Source organism: Ictalurus furcatus, chromosome 14 (assembly GCF_023375685.1).
Source record: "Ictalurus furcatus strain D&B chromosome 14, Billie_1.0, whole genome shotgun sequence".
In the NCBI taxonomy this organism is placed as follows: domain Eukaryota; kingdom Metazoa; phylum Chordata; class Actinopteri; order Siluriformes; family Ictaluridae; genus Ictalurus; species Ictalurus furcatus.
In genome coordinates, this window is record NC_071268.1 from 5,391,360 (window position 1) to 5,410,559 (window position 19,200).

Here is a 19,200-nt window from a genome sequence, read left to right on the forward strand (position 1 = left end):
TACGTGATGATGAGAAAATTAATAGTTTTATGTAAACCATACATAATATTTTTTTCTTAAATCTAACTGACCACACATTCCATTTTTCAGGCTCGACAACGTGCTCTGCTGCTTGTTGCAAAACAGTTCTGAGAGAGGTTCACAGATCCACGGGCCAAGCACAAGAAGATCATGGGCTTCAGAACACGAAACAGCACAGTTTGGTTGGTAAAATAATATATGTGTATACAGTATATGTCCAAGCAGAACTACTGTATCTACTAGCAAGCCGTGCTTATTCAAATGAAACATGACTGCCCTCTACTGGTCCTGTATTTCCTGTGCCCGCAGCATGCACGTGATTCTGCATCATACAGCATAAAATTGCAGGATCCCAATTCCTTTAATGCGCATTTTTAACGGCCACATTTGTACATCATCAATAAAGATTAGTAAACCCATTCCAGAAGCAGCCATGCAAGCTGAACCCTCCACCCTGCTTGACTGATGAGCTTCTACGTCTTGGATCATGAGCATATCCATTCTAAATCCACAATTTGGCCTTTCCATGACTTTAGTAGAGGTTAATCTTGGTTCCAGAACTTTTGTGGCTCATTTCTGTATTTCTTTGCGAATTTCAAACTTGAATTCAAACAGTGGATTGTGATGCCTTCACACCTTCACCCATGCCATGTGAAGGCTGTTGGTGATGTCACTGACTGTTGTTTTTGGGTTTTCTTAACAGCTCTCACAATATTTCTGTCATCAGCTGTTGTTGTTTTCCTTGTCCCACCCATTCGGTGTCTGTTGCTCAGTACACCAGTGGTTTCTGTCTTTTTCAGGACATTCCAAATTGTTGTATTGGCTATGCCCAATGTTTGTGCAATGCCTCTGATTGAATTTCCCTCTTTTTCTCAGCTTCAAAATGGCTTGCTTTTCTCCCATAGACAGCTCTCAGACCTTCACCTGGATGGGGTGCCAACCCACAGCAGGGCAATATCGCACACACATTCACACACTACAGCCACTTTGGAAATGCCAATCAGCCTACAATGCATGTCTTTGGACAGAGTCACACACTGGGAGTCAGGATTCCAACCCTCAAACCCAGAGGGGCAAGGCAAACATGTTCACTACAAAGCCACATCTATCTATCTATCTAGCTAGCTATCTATGCCCTATATCTATCTATCTATCTAGCTAGCTAGCTATGCCCTATATCTATCTATCTATCTATCTATGCCCTATATCTATCTATCTATCTATCTATCTATCTGTCTGTCTGTCTGTCTGTCTATCTATCTATCTATCTCTGTTTTACAACTGTCTGTCTAGCTATCTAGCTATTTATCTACATTTAGTTTTTGTTTTCTTGTTTTTTTAATAATTATTTTATCCCGGCGTTAAAAAACATGTGCTCAAAACTATATGCTCAAAGTTTGGAAAAGTTATCATTTTCTGGTCAGTTAACATTTTACTACAATATTTAAATAAATAAAAATATGTTTTATTTTCAAACTTAAGCTCAAGTAAAATACCTTTCTTTTTTGAATTCTTTTAATTTTGTTGTGTATTTTCTCAACTAGCAACAGGTGGTTGCTAATGTCAAACTTCTCACTTTTCTATTTTGCCTGCTATTTTTTGTGATGGTCCCTAACAATTCAGTGACACCGATCTTCTGTGTGAGAAAATGTCTTACTAATGCAGGAATTTGGATTAAATAGGTGTAGTTGGTTCCCCTACTGATGTCACATTCAAACATGTAGTCTTACAATAGTGTGGCATGCTGTTTGCATGCTACTGAGTGGAAATCAAATTGATGTGTGACATGTGCATTCATTTGGAGTTGAGGAAGAATTAGAAGTGGTGGTATTATTCAAAATATGTCATTTAATTATTTAAGGCAAAAAATGATTGCATAGCAAAATCCTCCATAAAGCCAAGTCAATGCACAACCAGAGTTGTCGTAATGTTCAAGAATCCTGTGTACTTTGCTAGAAGCAATTAGTTATAAACATTTTATAACTTTTTAGAAATTAGAATATTGTGCATTGCATTGGCTTTATGGAGGATTTAGCTATGCGATCATGACAAGTCAATACAGTACAAAAGCGTGAAAGTTATGTCATCTTCAGTACTCAAATACATTTGCAGTAATAAATTTGATTCAAGTTTAATTTGTGACACCTAGAGAACTAAATGTATATGTCGAAGTATTCTTCAAAGATCCTGTGGAATTTGTTGAAAAAATGTAACAAGGTTTACAAAGTTTTTAATATTAATTCATTTTGATTTACCAGCATATATTGGACTTTTATAAGTGATGATCAAAAATATATAGGCTGTCAACTCTTTCTGTGGGACAGATATACAGCGAGAGGCAATAATTACTCAGACACTTTTGTTTTGTTATTTAATATACCTCTAGTGCATATGTATATACAGTATACACTTCTAATTTACACATATTACACAAGACATTTGACATGTACTTGTAAATATGAACAAAAAAGTATGTATTCATAAGTAAGTATGCATAAGCATAGATGTGTTTAAAAATTGATTAGGGTTGTTGGCAATTACAGCTTTGAGATGTCTACGGTAAGACGTATATAGCTTTTTGCAGCACTATGGTTCAATTCTATTGCCGATTCTTCTTTACTTTCCCAATTAAAGTCCTTCTGATGGACCCAAAATTTCAAAATTCTCCATAAATGTTAAAAATTTTCCATAATCCATAAAAATTTTCAAAAGCAATTAAATTTAATTTTTAAAAAAAGCAAAACAAAAAAAGCATGGTCATTCATAGTAATCAGATTTAAGTTAAAATATTTCCTACATTGGACAGCTAAATTTGGGTCAACCTGTTTTGTCCTTGTTTTTGTTTCCGTTTTTCTCTGAATTTGTGTTTTGTTTTGGGGTTTTTTTAAGTATATTTTGTTGAAATACCTCACAGTCACCTTGCAGTTTTGTGTGTAGCTGGTGCAGGAGGGTGACGCTGGTTATTTATGTATTCATTTCTCTGTTTATGTGTGGCATTGGTTTATTTTGCTTGGTTTAATTAACTAAGTGCTAACGTGTGCTATTACTGCTATTAAACAGGAAGTTGTTATAACTCAAGCATAAATGTTCAATCTGCTACAAACGTCTCATTTGATACGAATCCTGGCATGAAGACTATATGCCAATATTCAGTTATAGTCATAGCGCTACCTGCTGCCAACAGGAAATTACATGTTTTACATAGTGATACACTCCGAACCATATATAAGTGTTAAAAAGTGCTAAAAATATGGAATTGCATTCCCCTGGAAGAGCAGCCCCAATGTGCACCTGGGTGTGAGGGCCCGTTCATCGCTGCTTGAAGCTTTAATTTAAATTTTGTAATTGGTTTAATTTGTTACTCACAAGCTTTTGTTGTACAGTGGATGAATAATTCACCTCCTGGAAGCACTCTGCCAAAATGGTCTGAATAATCATGAGGCATCAGCCTGTAAAAATGGAAACTGTTCACATTGTATTCCCTTTCCAGCAGAATAATTACCACTGAAATCTGGCCTAAACAAGTCCTGTTTTAAGATACCAGACATTGTGAAGCAGCAAAAATGTGCGGAAAACAAGGTAGCAAACACTGTCATTTTGAAGGTGACAAATGTGACATCTATTAAATCATGCCCTGGAAAGAAAAATTGTATGCGTTATGAAATGTAATGACAGTATCCACTGGAGAATACACTAAATAGGAAAACACTGTAGAAAATTGTAAAAAGGAACAAAATCACATATTAAAAAATATGAAATGTTAAAGCACCCTAAGACTACAGCTGGATCTTAGCTAACCCTAACACTTGAGCTTCAAACTTTGATGCTTTGTCTTCTCTGAATCTAGAGGTGGCAGCAAAGATCAAACAGAACTACTCAAGACTGAGACAGAACTACAGTAGTAGTGTAGTATGGACTGTGATGTTACACATACGAACCTGTGTAGTTATTGTGCTGCACCGAATTGTTTTAATGAAACTGTTTTGGAAACAAATACAGAACTAATATATAGAGGCCATAATTGTGAAGATTGATCAAAACAGTGCAGCACAGAGCAAGGAAACACTATGTCAGCATATGAAATTAAATCTATAGAAAGAAACTCGTGAACCAGATGGTGTGTCATAAGGATTGTGGCAGGCCTTAAATGCACACAAGAACAAATGATCTAGGGTTCAGACATCACTGTGACAAAGCTAACATCCATCCTCTATCAAAACAACAGACTATAACAAAAGTGAGAGGAAATAATTATTTGGAAACTTTTGTTTTTGCTATTTAATATACTGTACTTCCAATGCATACATCCACTTAAATATTACACACATAATGACTTTTGTCTTTGTCTAAATATTAACAAATACAGTAAGTATGTATTCATAAGCATAAACAAAGACATGTTTGTTTGTTTTTTTAAATGTATAGATAAAAAAGCATTTGGACACTATTAAAATATATACACTCACCTTCCACTTTATTAGGAACACCCATACACCTGCACATTCATGCAGTTTCAATCAGCCAATCACGTGGCAGCAGCACAATTGTTACGGAACGAGACTTGGACAGGAGGTAAGCGCAGGAGGGAAGTCTTTATTTGATACTTAAGCAGAGGATATGGAACAGAAACACTAATTGAACTAAGGCCTGAACACTGCTTAAACTAAGGTAGGAAACACTCATCTAACTTAGGCATGGCATGAACACTCTTAACTATGGCATGACATGAACCCTCAACTATGGCATGGCATAAACACTCAACTATGGCATGACATGAACACTCAACTATGGCATGACATGAATGCACAACTATGGCATGGCATGAATACTCAACAATGGCATGGCATAAACACTCAACTTGCTTGGCTTGGTGTTGCTTTGCTGCAACTCTTTAGCTTTGTCTCTCTTAGTCCAGTCCCGATTCGCGTGGGTAGATTCGGTTTAGTTCAGGTTAATGCCGCACGACGTGCCCAGCAACACAAGGGGTTTAAATAACTAGTCACCACTCTCTTAATTGCTGACAGCCGGCAACACTTGACACAGTGGTAGTGTCCATGCGCATCTCACGCACGTGCACGAGCGGCTTCAGTGCGTGCACGTTGTCGCCTCAGCGCTCTCTGCTGGCGCTATCGTGACAACAATGCAAAAAAAACATGCAGATACAGGCCAAGAGCTCCAGTTAATGTTCACATCAAACATCAGAATTAATAAAAATTTGTTATTTCTGTGACTTTAACCATTACATGGTTGTTGATACCAGATGGGCTGGTTTGAGTATTTCATAAACTGCTGGAGTCTAGTTAGATGATCTCAAAAAAACATCTAGGTGATTAGGGAAAAAATCACCTGGGTCTTCAATTGTCCAGTTTGGGCGAATCTGTGCTCATGAGAGCCTTGTTCTTGGCTGATAGGGGTGGAACTTGATGTGTTCTTCTGCTGTTGTAGCCCATCAATATCAAGGTTCAATGTTTTGTACATGCTGGAGATGCTTTTCTGATCACCACAGTTGAGTGATCATCTAACTAGTCTCCAAGACCAGGTGTAAGGGCGTTTGAGTGCAGGGGCTTACTTTCTGCTATATGGCACAAATTAAGAAAATAAATACAGTAACTAAACATTCTTAGGACATTCATGTTTGAGATAAAGAAGAGTAGTGAGTATGATCTCAAGAACACAATATACACCGTGTAGTACGAAGGTGGGAGCATCATATGGAGCTGCTTCTCTGCAAATGATACTGAGGCATTACATGCCATCAAAGAAAAACATGAATGGAGCGATGTACTAAGACATATTAGACGAGAATTTAGTCTTATTGGCCAAGAAACTGAATCTGAGGAGAAGATGGATATTTCTACAAGACAACAACCTCAAACATACATCCACAATAACTCAAGAAGGCTTTGCATGGCCTAGCCAAGTTAATGACTTGAATCCCACTGAAAATGTACAGTATGGAGGATTTTGATATTGTCCATCAGAGGGACTCTCGCAATCTCAGGAAATTGAAGACAATTTGCCAAGAGGAATGTGCCAAAATTCAATGTTGCAAAAAGCTAATTGCATCTTACCATAAACTTCTCAAAGCTGTAACTGCCAAAACAGCTTTGAAATAAATTAATTAGTGATGTCCAAATACTTTGTCCATATCTATTTCAGGGTTTTTTTTTTTAAACACAGGTTTGCTTATGCTTATGAATACATACTTTTTTGTAAAAAATTTTAAATACAAAGTCAAAAGGCATTATGTGCGTAAATTTAAAGTGGATATATGCATTGACTGTATAATAAATAACAAAAACAAAAGTGTGTGAATACTTTTTTCCCCTTACTGTAAAACTTTTGTGTGTCTTTGTGTGTCTGGATGTCTTGGAGAAAAAGCAAATTCCACACCTTTGGGTCATCATTGTCATGTATTAGGAAGGAACTCTGGACTTCATTTCCCAGCAGCCACTGCACCGTACTACATCAATGTCACGTGACCAACTGCACCTGTATTACGGTTCTGTTAACAAGCACTCCTATATATAGCCACTGTTTGCACTGCTTCCTTGTCTTACGTTAGTCTCTGTGTTTTTGTGCCTTTGTTTATGTTTAATCCTTGCCATGGTGTTTTGCCTCATGTCATTTTGTCTTTTGCACTTTGTTTGTCATTAAATGTTTAAAATTCTGCACCTGCATCCATCTCAACTTCGTGTCATGATAATCATTTTAACAATAGCCAGAAGAAATTGAATAGAAGAGAGAAGTTAACCACCCTCTTTGACAGGACAAGCTTTGTATTCTGCCCTTCAAATACATAGGAATTGAGTGACAACAAAAGGTTAGACTATGAAGTGTGTGTGTGTGTGTGTGTGTGTGTGTGAGCGAGAGAGAGAGAGAGTTCTTGACCATAAACCTTTGGCCTTGGGCTGTTTTAAATTGTTTTGAATATTTCCACACTTGTGTTCCTTATGGTCCCACCTATAATAGATTACCATTGAGACTAGAGTATAACACCAGAAAATCTTAAATACAGGTGCCTCTCAAAAAATTTGAATATCATGGAAAGGTTTTTTTTCCATAATTTAATTCAAAAAGTAGAACTTTCACATATTCTAGATTCATTACACATCAAGTGAAATATTTCAAACCTTTTTTTTGTTGTTTTAATCTTGATGATTACAGCTTACAGCTCATGGAAATCAAAAATCCATTATCTCAAAATATTAGAATAAAAAATGTATAATACAGAAATGTCGACCTTCTGAAAAGTATGTTAATTTATACACTCAATAATTGGTTGGGGCTCCTTTTGCATGAATTACTGATTACTAATCAGCCGGTGGCACTGCTGAGGTGTTCTGGAAGCCCAGGTTGCTTTGATAGTGGCCTTCAGCTCGTCTGCATTGTCGATTCTGGTGTCTCTCATAGATTCTCTATGGGGTTCAGGTCAGGCGAGTTGGCTGACCAATCAAGCACAGTAATACCATGGTCAGCAAACAAGTTACAAGTGGTTTTGGCACTGTGGGCAGGTGCAGAGTCCTGCCAGAAAAGGAAATCAGCATCTCCACAAAGCTGGTCAGCAGATGGAAGCATGAAGTGCTCTAAAATCTCCTGGTAGACGCTGCAATGACTCTTGACTTGAGAAAACACAGTGGACCAACACCAGCAGATGACATGGCACCCCAAATCATCACTGACTGTGGAAACTTCACACTGGACTTCAAGCAACTTGGATTCTGTGCCTCTCCACTCTTCCTCCAGACTCTGGGACCTTGATTTCCAAATGAAATGCAAAATTTTTTTTCATCTTCCCCATGATTGTGGTTGTGTGTACTGAACCAGACTGAGAGATTAAAGACTCAGGAAACCTTTGCAGGTGTTTTGAGTTAATTAGCTGATTAGAGCTCTTCTCAGGTCGACATTTCTGTATTATAAATTGTTTATTCTAATATTTTTAGATACTGGATTTTTTTTTTATTTCCATGAGCTGTAAACTGTAATCATCAAGATTCAAAAAAAGGTTTGAAATATTTCACTTTATATGTAATGAATCTAGAATATGTGAAAGTTCCACTTTTTGAATTAAATTAAATTCAAATTGAACTTGAATTGAAAATAACTTTTCCATGATATTCACATTTTTTTAGATGCACCTATATATAACAGAAAGCAAGACCAACCATGAATTGTACTTAGCTAACGGCATGTGGAAAAGTCATGAACAAATGTAGAACAAATTTATTACGTTCCTTCTTAAATTGAGATTTTAAAAAATCTAGTTCTTGTAATTAATCTCTGAGAACAAAGTGAAAGTGTGCCCTTTTGTTACGATTCTTTGGGGGAGACGAGCGCGGACGAATAGTCCAGAGTGCGTGGGGCAGACGAAAGACGGAGTACGGCAGGAAATCAAGGTCAGATGATCGGGCAAACAGGTAATACTGGGATTAGGCAGAATCGTATGGCATTGCTGGGAAGTGTAGTCCTCGTCCGCTATGTTTGTGGGCGGCACTGTATGCTGAGAACTGCAGCCGCGCGTTCGCCGTGGCGTAACACCTTTCAAACCCCTACATTGAGAGAGTGAAGCCTCTATTCTACTTCCCACCCAACAGGCTTACAATGCTGTGAAGGCACTTGTGCTGAGTAGAACTGGACAAGGGCTGCAAAAGAAAGTGATTATTTTTATTATTTTTCATCTGGGTCTGAAGCATGTCCTCATAGTAGACTATTTATTTGTATTCACCTATTATACAAAAAATGTCTACAATAGCGTGTCTAATGAACCATGCTGGAGGCATGTGCCACAAAGAACCTACAAAGCATGTACGGATTAACATTGTCAAAAGGTATATTATGAAAACAGACCACTATTTTGGCATATTTTGGAGTTCACTCCAGCATGCTCCAGTGTTAAAATGCAGAGCTCCTCATGCAAAATGCATAAATGTTTTTTTCATTTGATGTTTTTTTTTCCATCTCAGCCCTACATCTGGTTTCTATAATCTTTTTTCTCCATGAAGGAGAAGAACTCATCAGCTGCTTGTGTCGTCAATGGATGGATGTACCCCCAGGATGAGGGCCTCTTTGACATATTCCTCCATGACTTTGGTTTCTGGAACTCCAATATGAGGTGCCAGGTTGGAGGTCTATAGCACAGTCCCACAGTTGATGGGGAGGAAGATCAAAGGCTTTACTGAATCCTTCGCCAGATCAATAGCCCAAAAATTTTATTGCTGTTCTTGACCTCCATGCTTTCTGACTGTGTAGTGTTTCATGGAAGAGAGAAACAGGCTTTAAATCAATATGAACTACATGCTACTATCTCACCCTCCAAGGGTGAGCTAAGGGAAGACAGGAACTATGGGGATCTCCTGTAATTTTCCCAGCTGCACCAGGAACAAATACAGTCAACAAGTGCTGGATAATATTCAGATTGTGAGTACAAAGAGGTACAGGAACTGAACTTTTCTTATTTTTAATCATAATAATGACAGGAGGGCTGACCTGGCTTGAATGCACTTTTGTTTGTCTCAAAGGGTACTTAACTCAATAATGTCCTTTTCCCTCATCTTCGGGATTCCTTCTCCACTGTAGTTTTACATGCTCAATTTCCATATTGGAAGTTACAGTTCTACAAATAGTCCCTTTATATTTGTTTTGTTTAATAATTATTTTCCAAATCAAGAAACATTGACAGATAAAAATTCCTTTCTTCACATTTTACACTTGACTTTAAATTTTGATTAAGGGGCCAAGAGAAACTACAAACACATAAGAAACACTATAATGACAAAAGACTACTCAATATAATTCTAAATAATTATCTAAAATAATTATAGAAAATTATTGCTAACCACTAAAATTATTAGTGGTTAGCACGTTCGCCCGTTCGCCTCACACCACCAGGGTCGGGGTTCGATTCCCACGGTTCTGTGTGTGCGGAGTTTGCATGTTCTCCCCGTGCTGCGAGGGTTTCCTCCGGGTACGCCGGTTTCCTCCCCCAGTCCAAAGACATGCATGGTAGGCTGATTGGTGTGTCTAAAAGTGTCCGTAGTGTATGAATGTGTGTGTGATTGTGTGCCCTGCGATGGACTGGCACCCTGTCCAGGGTGTACCTTGCCTTGTGCCCGATGTTCCCTGGGATAGGCTCCAGGTTTCCTCGCGACCCTGAAAAGAAGTAAACGGTTGAAGATGGATGGATGGATGGAATTATATTCTGTATATTCTGTATGACAGCAGTGAGAGTTACATTCTTATTTTTGGCTATAAGTAATAATCATTTAAGGTGGTGACAGACTCAATTCAGTTCAATTAAATTCAGTTTTATTTGTATAGTGCCTTTAACAATAGACTCTGTCACAAAGCAGCTTTACAGAAATATATGAATTTCAGATCTAAATTTTAATAAAATGTTTATAAATTTTCATTCAATTTATCCCTAATGAGCAAGCCAGCGGCTACGGTGGTAAGGAAAAACTCCCTGAGATGATATGAGGAAGAAGCCTTGAGAGGAACCAGACTCATCTGGGTGACACCGGATAGTGTAATCATAAATAATTCCCTTCTATAACTGTGTGCTACATGATAAAAGAAAAAGTGCAATTGTGTAATCAGGAAATTCATTATAGTTTTAACATGAAGTCTATTTTGTTGAAGTTATGAACTGTTTACTGATGGAGACTTGAGTGCAAATTCTGTTTTTGTGACAATTGCAGTCCTAAAACTGTCATTGCAATTGTAGTCCTAAGACATTGTACAGACTCTTGTCTAAACTTGTTTTTATGGTTTTAAGGGACAGGATCGCTAGAATTAGCCAAGGTATAAGAGGTTCTTTTGGCACATATTTCAGAAAATATTTTAGATAACGAGAAAATAGGGAAAGAAGATGATTTCCAAAATATGAGACAATAGTCAAAATAGAAATGCTACATTGGATGCTCATTTCTGCTTTATAACATATCATCAGATTACTATCCTTCAACACTTATCAAATTCTTCTAGTTGAATCTTCAGAACACATGCTAATTTGATTGGATTCATTATTCCTCTCTCTCCCTCAACCCTAATTAGGAACATATGTACTTTCTGTTTACGCATGTCTTTCAACACTATATTCAGCACTTCCCTTATTCATTATTTAAATTGGTCATTTCTCTCGTCTTTCCTCTTTTATTCCACAGATCTCTTTCCTGTGACGCATGGGCATCCATAATTTCTACACCAAAAATAAATAAAATACTCAACGCTTGAACTTCCCCAATCAATTTAATTTATACCATAGTTCATTAATCTATGCTGATCAACCCAATATTTATCCGGTTGATTTGTAGTTAGCGCCACAAATTAAAATGAAGAGTTACTTAAATTTGTTGGATTATTGGTTTCTTCATCAGCCTCAGTTATGATGCATTCAGTAGATCAGCAGTGTTTTTTCCACTATTGATTAATTGATTGAGGAATCAGAGCCTTTCTGATTGGTGAATACAGGAATGTGCATTTTTTCCCCAGTAAGGAAAAAAAAACAAAAAGATTAGTCGATCTTGTATTTTGAGAAAACCTATAACTGCATTTAAAATTTAAATATTATGACTTTGTTCTCGAAATATTAATATACAGTATAGTAATATAACCTGTCGGCTCCTATTAGATATTTTTAATGCTTGCCTTCTTTTTATTAATATACCAGTGTGCTCATCTTTAGTTATTTAGGCCTGTTATTTTTTTTAAATTGTCTCTTGATTATATTTTATAGTGTACTGAAGTTAACATTTAAGAAAAAATGGTATCTTCTTCTTCTTCTACCCACATTTTCATTTTCCATAATTTTTCAGGCTTAAAGTCAAGTCAAAAAATCCATTTCAGTCACTTCTACTCAAGCAACAACTCTTATGGAGAAGTTTATGTATTCCCATTTGATCTTTATTCCCCATTTGATCCTTTTACCTCTCACACAATGCTGATGTGCAGCACCAGATGGGCCTCTTCCTTCACCTCCTGGGAAAAACGGCCTGCAGCCCTCTCTCCAATGTGCTGGTCTCCAACAGAAAGGGGAGAAAAAATCAGGGGAGTGGAGTAAAGGGCTCCTAATTAGAGCTAGACCTGTTATTTTTTTCTTCTGGTACACCATTTTAGTGATATAAGCAGGTTGGTGAGATCTGAATAATTAGGTACAAGCCTATTATAATAGTGCAGCCACAGGAACTGTCTTACCTCCTTTTTGGTCTTGGAGCATCCTCCACTGTATCTGAGGATGCACCTGCCAAATCCCATGTAGAAGCTCAGATATCTTACTTACCCCCTTCCTTAACACTTTCATTAAGAGGCCATCTCAGGGAGTTCAGGACCTCCCATGTATATTGCAAATGTTGCTGCCATTCATTACTGTAAATAATGATGTTGTCTAAATATGTAGTGGCATATGCCCAGTGGGAGAACAGAATCTGGTCCACAAGCTGTCAATACATAGGCAGTGCTCATAAGAGTACGGGCAGAATGATGACTAATTGGTATAAACCAAGCAGGGTGTAAAAAAAAAACAACATTTTTCTCTTGACTTTGGAGACAAGGGACCCTGATAATAACCACAGATTAACTCCAGTGTTGAGTAAAAATTGTGACGTTGTGATGTTCAGCCTATTCAGGAACTTGCCAAAATATGGAATTGCATAGGTATCATTTTTGACACCACATTTAGCCCTGTCAAAGTCAACACAGAACCAGACTCCATGCACATGGAATTGAGTGGATAGCACTTTCCTCTGAGTCTGTTATGCCACTCCCTGACAACGCACAAGCAGCACGTCGAAAAGATGTGGTCGGCTGGCTTCACATACTCTTAAGGAAGCAGATGTTTGCCTTTGCCTTTAGCTGGCTGGTGGGTGGTCTCCCTAAATTAGGGAGAAAATCCAGAACAAAAAGGCAAAAAATACTTTTATAAACTTGTGGACATCAAGGGACAGGTATGCACTTGCACTGAGGTCTCTCTTGCTCCTCCTGAGGCTTGCGCCGAGGCCTGTCCGGCTCTGTGTTGAGTCCGCTCCTGCTCTGCTGGTTCTGCTTCCTGCTTCAAGGAGGATCTGCTACCTGTCTAACAGGTCTTGCCCAGTTTTGAAGTGAGTATACAAACTGGATTTTTCTTTCCTCACTAGATGAGAGGGTAGGTACTCCATCCAGCTTCACCAACATGCCCGTATACATGACCACTAGATTTCGCTGACCCTCTGGCAATAGGCATACCCAGCCCGCCTACCCCTTTCACTGAACCATTGCCATATGGGTTTCCTGAGGTCACTGTGCCTACCATGTCTCTGCCAGAGTAGGTTGACTTGCCTCCCGTGTATTGCCAGTCCCAGGAACTATACCAGGAGGCCCTTCTTGTCATCGTTTTGGAGCCACGTATTAAGGGGAGTGGGGATTCTGTGATGGTTTCCCCCACATGTCATGTCTTTCTTTTGGTTTCTGTTTTGGTCTTGTCTCCAACCCCCTCTTGTCATTTGTTTGTTTTCTGACAGTGATCACCTGTTGTGTGTTTCATCCTGATAAATTTGGCTGATAAATATGTTATGAAGCCAAGTTGCACTATGGGGCCCTCGAGCAAGACTTTTCACCCTCTCTGCTCCAGGGGCATTGTATTGTGTCTGACCCCAACTTCTCAACAAGCTGGTATATGCGAAGAATTGTGGGATATGCAAAGAATTTCACTATGCTCTAATGTATGTGACAAATAAAGGCTTTTTCTTCTACTTAGATGTCCATTGTCAATTCCATTAACTGAATAGAACACTAATATATTTTTTATCATGTCACACATTTGATTGAGCATGTGTCTCTACATAATATATAGGTCAGGCAGCAGAGACTGCTGCAGTTGCAGGTAAATGCTTTATTCAAAATGACAGGCAAACAGATCCAAAACGATCCACAAGGGCATGGTCAGAAACAGGCAAGGGTCAGGCAATGAACAAATAGACCTGGGTAGACAAAATCAGATTCCAAAAAAACACAAAACAAGCAAGATTTAAAAAAAAAAAAAAAAAAAATAGAATGTCATACACAAAATTGAGTTTGGTATATCAGCAGTGAAACACAGGCCAATACTTTGCATTGTGAGTCTGTTTGTGACTGCTTTGTGTGTGTGTGTGTGTGTGTGTGTGTCTGTCTGTCTGTGCGTGTGTGTGTGCAGATGCTTGCACACATGCAAGCATGTGTGACTCCACATGCAAACAATCAATAATCAGGTGAGCTGAAGCGTGACATGGAGCATGTGTGTTGGGAGATGTAGTCTGTGTTTGTAGATTATGATGCATTCTGTGAACTGGAGTTCAACGCAATTGACACGATAATACATACATACATATAACATATAATATAATATAATAGACATTTCAAGCAAAAGCTCTTTGCTATCTCTGCTAGATTACATTCATAGATTCCATTGCTCATGGACTGACCTATGCAATAAGAGTTCATCATATTCAGCAGAGAAATGGCCAAGAATACCTCCTCTTCTCTCTGCTAAAAAAAATATTGTGTCGCTGCAGTGGCACTGGGATTTCTCAAAGCTTTTTGAAATATTTATTTTGACCTTGGAATAAAAGAAGCCCTTGTGATTTGACCTAAATGCTTCTGCAGATCAAAGCAGAGAACAACCATGCATCAATCATCTTTAAGCCTTTTTTTTTTTTCCTTTTTCCACATAGGCATGTCTGAATTTCACATTTGAAAGAGGCAGTGAAGCTACTTTCCACAAACTACAGAAATATTATTCAAAATGTATTCATGAGTCAAGCACTATTGTTACATAAAGGACTGGCTATATTGTCAATATCACTCACCGCATAATATTGAGAGATAGGGTGTGTGGGGGGGTGCACACAAATATATGTGTGTATGAGATAGGCATGAAAAAATTGACTGTCAGTTCAATTATGCATTATTATGTTGTGGAATAAAATAGAAAACTGCACAAATCTATGACAGAAGTAAGGAGTCTATTGCTTACAGTCTATTGGTTAGTGTTTCAAAGTGTTAACTGTCAATGAGCTTTAAAGCCATTTTATTATCCTTGTGGTCATATTTTTGTTTGAAGTGTTGTTGAAAGGAGAAGCATTTTTCTATTAGATCCATTTACTGAAGCCAATAGCTAGTGTTAAGCCTATCTGAAAATGGTCATGAGACTGTCATTTCAGTAATATAACCCTGAATTCACACTTCACTGTGTCATGAAATCGAATGTCCTTATGTTCAACACTTTGTTATGCAACTACAAGCTGTTAATTATGATTTTAAATAAAGTTCACAAGCTGGTATTTGAATGGATCTCTACACTTCACTTATAGTGCAAGTGGTAGAAATATAGACACAGCACTTAAATGAAGCACAGCAGGACACATTAGCTTGCATCTTGCAACCTTGCTTCAGGCAAACACTAATGGACTGGTGGGGCTCTGTGTCTGGGTTGCCTCATCACATTCAGTACTCTCATTGTTCTATAGGCAGGAGACATGCTTGTGCTCCCCTTTCTGAAAGTTTAGTCTATCATATACATAATATATATAATTATAAATATCAAATACATAACAGCTCATGATGGAAAATGTTGAAAAAAATGTTTTCTAAAAACATAGTAATGCTGTTAGTTTCTCAGACTGGTGTCTTGAATAAAATGTCTCCTCTATGATAAAACTCCTGCATCTGACAGGTAAATGGAAAAAAAAAAATCACGATAACTTGGCATGTGTAAATCCTTTAGTTCCAGGAAATTATTGTTTGGTTAACATAAAGCTGAAGGCAGATGTTTACATACACCTGTGGCTAAAGACACTCGTACTGAACATTTCGCAAATTCACACATTTCATGTTGTCATACATTTCCTGTTTAAGTCAATTAGACGAGCTACTTTATTTTTATGAGGTCATTTCAAAATAATAGTTAAGAGTCAAATTTATTTTAGCTTTTATTTAATATATCAGATTTTCAGTGGGTTGAAAGTTTACATACACTTTGTTAGGATATGATGGCATTACCTTTTAAATGCTTGAACTTCCTGGGGTAGCCTTTGCTGGAATTTTTGCCCCTGACAGAACTGGAGTGAGGTTTTTTGTCGGCCTCCTTGCTCAGACACACTTTTCAGTTCTGTTCATAAATTCAGGTTAGGGTTTTGTGAAGGCCACTCCAATACTTTCATTTTGTTGCTTTTAAGCCATTTTGTTACAACATTAGGGGTTTGCTTAAGCGCATTGTCCTGCTGGAAGATCTATATGTCTATATACTTCTTTTTTTTTTTACCTTACTGGCTTGAGGTGTTGCTTCAGTATTTCTAGATAATCCTCCTTCCTCATGGTGCCATATATTTTCTGAAGTACCAGTCTCTTATCCAGAAAAACACCCCCACATAACATGATCATGCTTCACAGTTAGGACGTTTTTCTTTGGATTAAATGACTCTCTTTCAGAATTGCCCTGATCATAATGGGCAAACAGTTCCTCCAGAAGGATTGCATCACCTGCAATCTTTAGTCTGGTTTAATTTTCACCTAATCTCTGTGCAGTGTTTCTAAATAAAATCGATGTGAAAAAGAAAACAGTGTCGATGGACTGAAGAATGCAAAAGCAACCAGGTGAAGCAGAGAGGGAAAGGGCTCAAAAAAAGAAAAGCCCTCCAAAAGGATGCTACAAAATACAGCAAAGTAACAGACATTTTTTTACAGTAATTTCCAGAGCATGCCAGTCTGATCTGTGAATATGTAGCTAACATTATATAATTAGGCTGTTGTAACTGCAAAATCAATATCCAGCAACTAAAACTGTAACTGCTTTCATAATTGGCATTATTACGCTACACAGTTGAACATTTTTTGTTACATTTGGATATTATTTCCACTATAACAATGAAGCCCTTTCACATTCAGTAAGTGCTGTTATGCCCCCATTTAGCCTAGAGCTATCTAGCTAGCAGCTATAACTTAATGTAAACTGGCAGTATTAGCCAATAGATTGTCTAGTAAGCTAGTTGATTGTTAGCTAGCTGTGATAGAAGGTAGGTCTGCACTTAATAATTATAATATTTACCCAATTAATAATTAGCCAAGAGCAGAAAGTGAAACTACAGGTAGAGGGGAGACAAAAAGAAAATATATCACTATTTAAAAACGCCATGATTTGATTTGGTATTTTAGCTACATGGGCAGTGGTAGCTCAGTGGTTAAGATGTTGGACTACTGCTAATAAGGTCATGAGTTCAAAGCCCAGCACTGCCAAGCTGTCACTGCTGGGCCCCTAAGTAAGGCCCCTAACCCTCATCTGTTGAAATGTATAAATTAGATAAATGTAAACCACTCTGGATAAGGGAATCTGACAAAATGCAATCAAATGTTAAAAAAAGAAATAAATAAATACATGTATGTGTGTCATCAGAAAATCACTATTAATATGCCAAGTGAAATTGCCATTTATACAGCTCATATACATTGAGCAAACAGTTTCTCCAAGACCATGGAGCAACACAGAACAGTACAGTAGTATTGTACACAGGACTACATACAGTGCAGATATACTGTACAACAGAGTAAGTTGAGTGCAAAAAAAAATTAGTAAATACACAGGACAGTGCATGTTAACTAGATAGGACAACAGTACATTGTTATGTTCAAAAGCTATTGAAAATAATTGTCTAATCTAAAGGTGCATCTCAAAAAAATGTAATAATGTGGAAAAGTACAATTTTTTCGTAATTTAATTCAAAAAGTGGAACTTTCATATTTTCTAGATTTATTACACTAAGTGAAATATTTCAAGCCTTTTTTTTTTTTTAATCTTGATGATTACGACTTACAGCTCATGGAAATCAAAAATCCAGTATCTCAAAATATTAGAATAAAGGATTTATAATACAGAAATATTGCCTTCTGAAAAGTATGTTCATTTATGCACTTAATACTTGGTTGGGTTTGGAATTAAGGTTGGGAAGGCTGACAAAGTCAACAAGTTGGTGAAGAAGTCCAGCTCTGTTGTTGGTCACAAACTGTACAATCTGGAGACAGTGGTGGAGAAGAGAATAATAAATATTAATCAGTTTCATTTTTGGAAATCCTCTTCATCCACTGTATGCTGAGCTGCAGCAGATGGAGAGCACCTTCAGCCCCAGGCTCACCCCCCGAGGTGCAAGACGGAACATTTCAGGTGTTCCTTTGTGCTGACAGCCATCAGACTGTACAACACCTAGCCATCCCCTCCCTTGACTACTTTTGACTACACTACAAATACACTGCTACACTGTTGCAACATGGGTACCATACTGTACATTTTGCACTGCACACACATCACATCACTGCTTCAAAGCTATTGTTATATGTCTACACTGATTATACCGTACAGCTGCAATATATATATATATAGTATTGTGTACACTGTACATATGTGATATGTAAAATGGTAAATGTCACACTTATATAGCGCTTTACACTGTGTCTCATTCACCCATTCACACACACCAATGGTAGCAGAGCTGCCATGCAAGGCGCTAACATGCCATCGGGATCAACTTGGGGTTCAGTGTCTTGCCCAAGGACACTTCGGCATGTGGAGTCATGAGGGCCGGGAATCGAACTACCAACCCTATGATTAGTTCACAACCCGCTCTACCACTGAGCCACAGCCACCCCATGTACATGGGATATTTGTATAGGGGGACTGTACATTGCTGCTTGCTGTATATACTGCTCATATGTAAGTGTGTGTATGTTATATACAGTATCTCACAAAAGTGAGTACACCCCTCACATTTTTGTAAATATTTGATTATATCTTTTCATGTGACAACACTGAAGAAATGACACTTTGTTGCAGTGTAAAGTAGTGAGTGTACAGCTTGTGTAACAGTGTAAATTTGCTGTCCCCTCAAAATAACTCAACACACAGCCATTAATGTCTAAACCACTGGCAAAAAAAAGTGAGTACACCCCTAAGTGAAAATGTCCAAATTGGGTCCAATTAGCCATTTTCCCTCCCCGGTGTCATGTGACTTGTTAGTGTTACAAGGTCTCAGGTGTGAATGGGGAGCAGGTGTGTTAAATTTGGTGTCATTGCTCTCACACTCCCTCATACTGGTCACTGGAAGTTCAACATGGCACCTCATGGCAAAGAACTCTCTGAGGAAAAAAAGAATTGTTGCTCTACATAAAGATGGCCTAGGCTAT